Here is a 7,061-nt window from a genome sequence, read left to right on the forward strand (position 1 = left end):
TGACCTCATGATCCCCCTGCCTCGGCCTCTCAAAGTGCTGGGATTACAGGCATGAGCCACTGCGCCTGGCCTGAATTTTTGAACTGTGCTTGTGAGCTTTTCTTTTGGCAAGCATGTCAGATTTTGTCTATTGTTTTATTTTGTCTTCACCCTTGAATGCTCATATAGCTGGAGCTGGAATTTAAGATTGATCAGTGTTTTGTTTGAGCAATTTGAATATTTTTTTCAATGTCTTCTGATTTTTATTACTGGTATTTCAAAGTCAGCTGTCAGTCTAATTCATTCATAGGTAATTTTTTTTTCTTTCTCTCTTTTTTAGCAGCTTCTTCTGGAATATTTCAAATAAACAAAAATGGAAAGTATAACAAGTCTGACGTGTCTGTCACCAGCTTCAACATTTGCAGCTCGTAGCCAGTCTTTTTCACTTTTACCACTGCCCCATTCCCATGCCCTCCCCTCCTCCCGCCAGCTAGCGTAGATTATTTTGAAGCATATCTCAGGTGCCATTTTGTTTCCTTTTCTTTTTTTTTTTTTTTTGAGACAGAGTCTTGCTCTGTCACCCATGCTGGATTGCAGTGGTGCAATCTTGACTCACTGCAACCTCTGCTTTCTGGGTTCAAGCGATTCTGGTGCCTCACCTTTCTGAGTAGTTGGGGTTACAGTGTATGCCACCATGACCAGCCACTTTTTTATTTTTAGTAGATGTGGGGTTTCACTGTGTTGGCCAGGCTGGTCTCGAACTCCTGGCCTCAAGTGATCTGTCCACCTTGGCCTCCCAAAGTGCTGGGATTACAGGTGTGAGCCACCATACCCAACCATTCTGGTTTTTTATACGTGCTCTTGCTTTTACTCATAGTCTATCTCTCTGTTATTTTTTTTTCCCCTTTCTCTTTGGTTGATTGTATTAATGTAGTATTACTATGATGTGCCCAAATGTGGATTTATTTTTATTTTGCTCAATGTATGTGCATTCTTTATCTGAGGATTCAAGTCTGTCATCATGTCTGGGAAATTCTCAGGTATTATCTTTTTAAAGCTTCCTTTACATTTTGTTATTTTCTCTTAGTATGACTTTTAGACATGTATTGCCTATTCTTTTCATTCTCTTTACTTTCTACTTCTCATAATTTTTATCTCTTTATTTCCCTCTGTTGCATTCAGAATAATTTCCTCAGATCTGTTCTCTAGTTCACAAATTCTCACTTTAACTGTATCTAATTTGTGGTGTAACTTGTTAAATTTTCATTTTCAGTGATTATATTTTTAATTTAATATCTAGAGGTTTTACCTTTTATTAATAAAACTGGTCACTTATTTTCATAGTGTTTTTTTTTTTTTGATACTTTTGATCCTATTGTGCCTTTAAGCAATTTAAATTAATTAATTAATTAATTTTTTGAGACCAAGTCTTGTTGTCCAGGCTGGAGTGCAGTGGTGTGATCTCGGCTCATTGCAACCTCTGCCCCCCAGGTTTAAGCAGTCCTCTACCTCAGCCTCCCGAGTAGCTGGGATTACAGGTGCGTACCACCACACCCAGCTAATTTTTGTATTTTTAGTAGAGACAGGGTTTCACCATCTTGGCCAGGCTGGTCTTGAACTCCTGATCTCGTGATCCACCCATGTCGGCCTCCAAAATTAAATTTATTTTGTGTTCTTTATTGGATTGTTCTAGTAACTGAACTTTATAGGGTCTAATCCTGTTGTTAATTTGCTGATTTTTGTTCATGGTGCGTTGCTTCAATTTTGTTGAAAATTTGAGTTTCTCTTCAGTGAGACTTTATCAATAGACAGATGTCTCTAGAGAGAGTTTGTAATTATTTTTACTAGATATATTTGGGGGTATTCTGACCTGGGGCTACTTTCTATGTTAATTTTATTTTCTTATGAGTAGCTAGAACCCAAGTGAGGGTAGTATATATTAGAACTCAAGTGGGTGTGGGACTCATTATGAAGTAATTGGGAGGGATTTTCCCCTGCCTTGATCTATGCTGAAACTGCTTTCTTGTTGCTTTTCTGTGCCTAAGAGCTAGGTTTGGTTTTTAAAAGCTCTTTAAGGGTTCCATCCTTCTTGAAGGGCTCTCGGTTCCAACTCCCTGCCTTACATTGACCTAGGACTCAGTGTTTTCCTTTTGAGCATTTAGATCCAGATTCTTTTATAGAGGGTGATGTGCTCTTGGATCATGGAGATTGACAGCCTCTCACAGGACACTGTGGAGTTGGCTAACATGTTCCCTGCTCTGATTTTCAGGTCTCTAATTTTGGCCTTTAGTGATTTCTCTTACTTTTTTCCAGGTTCAGCTGGCAGTTAAAATGATGTTATATTGCAGATTGCATTTACTTCTTGATTTTAACGTAGTGAAATGTATTGATTTTTTTTCCCTTTGGAGAATGCTTTTTGTGTCTTGTTGAAATCTTTCCCTATCCCAAGATTGTGAAGATACTCTTCTATATTGTCTTCTGGACGTTTCATTGTTTTGTCTTTCACACTTAAATCTACAGTCCACCTGGAGAAAGAGGGATGTGTCTGTGTGGTGTGAGGTTAGAGTCACATTTATTTGCTTTATGCATATCCAGTCCCATTTTTTGAGAAGACCTTTCTTTCCCCAGTGCTCCGTAGTGCTGTCTCTGTTATCAATCAGGTGTTTATGTATATATGATCTGTTTCTGGACTTTCTATTCTATTCCTTTGGTCCGTTTGTCTATCCTTATGCCAGTAATACTGCACTGTCTTAATTAGTATAGATTTATGTCAAGTCTCCTTAACTTATTTTTCTTGTTCTTTTCCAAGTTTGTTTTGGCTATTCTTGGTCCATGGCATTTGCATATAGATTTTAGAGTCACCTTGTTTATTTTTGACAAGAAGAATATCTTGAGAATATGATTAGGTTGGTACTGAACCTATAACTCAGTTTTAAGTGAATTGACAGCTTTTATAATGTTGAGTCTTCTGAACCCCAAACATGGTATATACCTTTATTTATTTAAATCTTTTCTAATTTGCCTTAATGGTTTATAATTTTCTATGCAGAGGTTTTGTATATCTCTTTCCAAGATATTTGATTTTTTTTTTTTTTTTTTTTTGAGACGGAGTCTTGGTCTGTTGCCCAGGCTGAAGTGAAGTGGCGTGATCTTGGCTCACTGCAACCTCTGCCTCCTAGGTTCAAGCAATTCTCCTGCCTCAGCCTCCCGGGTAGCTGGGATTACAGGTGTGCGCCACCATGCTAGGCTAATTTTTGTATTTGTAGTAGAGATGGGGTTTCACCATGTTGGCCAGGTTGATCTCGAACTCCTGAGCTCAAGTGATCTGCCTGCCTCGGCCTCCCAAAGTGCTGGCATTACAGGTGTGAACCACAGATATTTGATGTTTTTTATGCTTTTGTAAATTGTATCTTTAAGTTTTTTTTTTTTTTTTAACAAGGTCTGGTTTTATTTCTGGCAGAATCTTTTAAAATATAAAACACATCTCAACCCTGCAATCTGCCAGCATGCCTTGTTTCTGCAGGATGCATGCTAGACCATGAGACTATGTAACAAAGGTCTTTAAGAGGATTTGGTTGGGAGAAAAAGAAAAAGCAGATCTCAGGGAAGCCTGGGCTAGCCCAAAAGCTGAGCTACATCCCTGAACACTAGAGCAGTCCTTGTCTTTTCAGATCCTCATATGTCTTCTTATTCACAACATTCCCACTTGAGTCTTCATATTCTTCCTCTGTGTCAGGCTGCCATCATTCTGAAGCCTTCTGCAATTTGAGTTTGGCCCACAAGGAGACAGCATCTTCAATCTGTGTCACATTAGCAAAGTGAGCAGTGCTCGGGATGCCCAAACACCTCATGCCATGAACATGATGCCATTCAGCAAAGTGTTGTTGGAAGGCTTTGGGCCCTTGGTAGGTGTAGTTTCCACAAATCTCACAGTTATAGTTGATATTTAGGCCATGAAACTTATACAGCCAGTAGGGAATGGGTTTACCATCCCAGCCAAGTGGCAGGTTTTTGGGGTTGTAAATGATCTCGTTCTTTTCATGTTCACTCTCACTCTCACTGATCTGCTCTTCTTCCTCTTCTTGCTCTTCTCCTGTCCTTGCTTGCTTGCGCTGTACATTTTCATGAGTGAGATGTCGCTGTCCCCCATGAGTCAGAGTATACATAGATCTGGGCTTCTAGAAAAGCAGTGTCTTTGTTCCTCTCAGTTCTCGCTTGGTGCTCTTTGACTTGGGATTTTTGGCAGACAAAGAGTTATCAGGTGACTCCAGGGACTTTCCTTTGGTGCTGAATAGTCTCTGGACTTGCTGTTCTAGGGTCCCGCCACATTTCAAGCCTAAAGCTAAAAGAGCAGATTTCAATCTGTCCAAACCCAGAGAGGCCAACTCCTCCCTAGAGGAGAATGCGGAGAGGTCAAGATGGGCTCCAGCATGGGTCAGAGCACTGCTTGTCTCTTTCGGCCATCCAGGAAAGGTCCCATTCTCCCATTTCTTCTCAGACTCAGCCTGAATCTTCCCAAAAAGTTCATTCTGGTCTTGGAGAGGCTTCACTCTATCTGTGTAATCCTGAAGGTACTCAAGCAGCATCTCTAGGTATGTCTTACACTCTGCATTCTTCCTTTCTTTAGGAATGTCAAATAATTGGTCAAAGATGGACGGGTATGTGATATAATCCATCTTCTCAGATGCCTTCAGGTTAATGTACTTGAGGTAACAGTCATGGAGATCGAGGTAACGACCACATCCCTCTTCATCTGTGAACTCCACCAAGTTTTGTGCCTCTTAACTTGGATTCTCTCGAAGTCTTCAGGAGCTCCTCAAATTCCACTGACATTGGCACACAGATCTCATTTGGGGGCTTCCGGTGGAATTCCTTTATTTGCTTGAGTCTATTATAGAATTTAGCAAACTCATTGGGTCCTGAAATGGCATTGAGCCCCTCCTTTCGTAATCCATCTTTATCATCATACAAATCCCTTGGGTTCCCACTGACCTCCGTATACCTGTCTTGTATGACCTGAGTGCGGTGATGAGAATTGATCTGGTCCCGGAGCGTGGACTTCTTAGTCAGCATCTCTTTGGCCATGACGTCCATGAACCTTTCCTTCTCATGATAGCGCTGCTGCTGCACCAGTATTGTCTCCATCTTTTCTTAGCCGCAGCCTCTCTTAAAATGTTTATAATTAGTTGTTTGCTGCTGGTTAAAGGAAATGCAATGGACTTTTTGCACCTTTCCTAAAGTATTTTATTTATTCTAATAATTATCTGTAGATTATTAGCTCTCTGGGTGGAAAAAAAACAACCCTTCTTTTATCTCCCATGACTTCTCCAAATGTGGCCTCATTTCTATGTTTCATTTTACAACAAAACTCCTGCAAATGAAATTGTTCTCTTGTCCTACTTCCTCATTTCCAATTTTCTCTGTAACTTGTGACTGTCAGAGATCATAGGAGCAGCAGTGTCCATAGCTTGTCAAATCCAGTGGTTAGTTCTCTGGCCTTGTCTTACAAAACTTCATAACATTTCACTGCTTCCTTTTTGCAAACTTGCTTCTGGATTTCTGGGACTCCGTGCTCTGTTTCTTTTTTGCCATGCTTGACTGACTGCTCATTTGCAGACTTTGTCTTCTTCTGGCTTGTAAAAGTCAGAGTTCTTCTGGGCACTTGCTATGCATCTGCACTCAATCGTCTTCTGTATATGTACCTGAAACTCAGATATTCTTCTCAGTCTGGGGACTTCGAATACTGTAACACTGAACTTTTAATTTTTACTCCAAGCCTGTTTGACCCTCAGTTTTCTTAGCACTTGTATGAGACCACGCAGGCTAGAAACCTGGGTGTTTTCTTTATTCCCATTTACTCACTTGCAAACTATTATGAAATCTTGTCTGTTCAACCCCCAAAACTTATCTAAGTATCTGCTGGTATTCTTTTTTCTTCATTTATGGGTAGAAGCAAGATTGTGTAGGTCTTTGTAGTCTTAAATAACCATAAAAAATTTCTGGAAAGTGTAAGGTTGAATGTAAATGAAAGGTATCAGATGACTAAGAGGAGTGCCGTTAAATATCAGGATCCTTAAACTTCTTTTCTTTATCTTTGCCCATTGCCTTTTCTTTTCTTTCATTGCTATATATTTACATGGACTCTTTCAAAGAGATTATAGTTACAGAGACCTGATAGCCAACAGGTTGAATGTAACCCTTATTTATGCTTATTTTTGCCTAATATTCAGGGCCCTGTGAGAGATTCTGGTTGTTGAATATACAAAAAGGGTTGAAAGCATATTCTAGATAGGGGAATGTGTGTGTGTGTGTGTGTGTGTGTGTGTGTGTGTGCGTGTGTGCGTGTTCTCCGGGAAGGAGGGGGAATACGGTAGGAGCAAAAGCACAGGAGAGGTAAGAGTGGGCACCGAGTGTCTGGGGGACCATGAGAATTGGCGTGGCAGGTGAGAGGAGAAGGATGGACATTCTTAATAGTTAGAATGTCAGGAACAGGAGGAGTTCAGACTTCATTCTACAGTCGGTACAGAGTTATTCTAAATATTGACAAGGGTAGTGACATGGTGACATTGGTGCTTTAGGAATGTTGTTCTGCTGTAAGGTGCTTAGTAGACTTTGTGGGCTGGTCTCAGAAGCTGCTGAAGGTAGCCAGCGGTGTTGGCAATAAGATTACCATGAATTATTTTTGAGCTTGGGGTAGAGTGGGAATGGAGATGAGGGAATACATCTAAGGAAGTCTTTGATGGCAGTTATGTCATAAATTGTTCATACATGTGATGAATGGGATACCAAGCACAGGAAGAAACTAACGAAACTCACATCAACGTTTTGAGCATTGGAGAATGGGGCTGTTTTATCATTTCAGGTGGACTGAGCTGAATGGGAAGAGATAATTCTGCCATAAGATCAGGATTGAGTTTTGTTGGTTCTGGAACTCAGTTTTTGCTGCTGTACTGTCCAGAGAGAGAGAGAGAAAGAGAGAGATGCGCACACACACACACACAAAAATAACTAATATATAAAAATACATATGTATAGTGGGTATATATGTTTATTTATAATTATGTAAAATACAAAGTATATAA

At 40.1% G+C, this 7,061-nt stretch overlaps 1 pseudogene across 1 annotated transcript; it reads right to left on the bottom strand.

The window, feature by feature from the left end:
• Positions 1-3,626: 3,626 nt before the first annotated feature.
• LOC105535732 lies at positions 3,627-5,124 on the bottom strand (annotated as a pseudogene). Its single transcript, XR_001005494.1, has one exon. The product of XR_001005494.1 is annotated as a splicing factor 3A subunit 3 pseudogene (transcript).
• Between the last annotated feature and the right edge of the window lie 1,937 nt (positions 5,125-7,061).

Source organism: Mandrillus leucophaeus, unplaced genomic scaffold (assembly GCF_000951045.1).
Source record: "Mandrillus leucophaeus isolate KB7577 unplaced genomic scaffold, Mleu.le_1.0 Scaffold101, whole genome shotgun sequence".
Taxonomy (NCBI): domain Eukaryota; kingdom Metazoa; phylum Chordata; class Mammalia; order Primates; family Cercopithecidae; genus Mandrillus; species Mandrillus leucophaeus.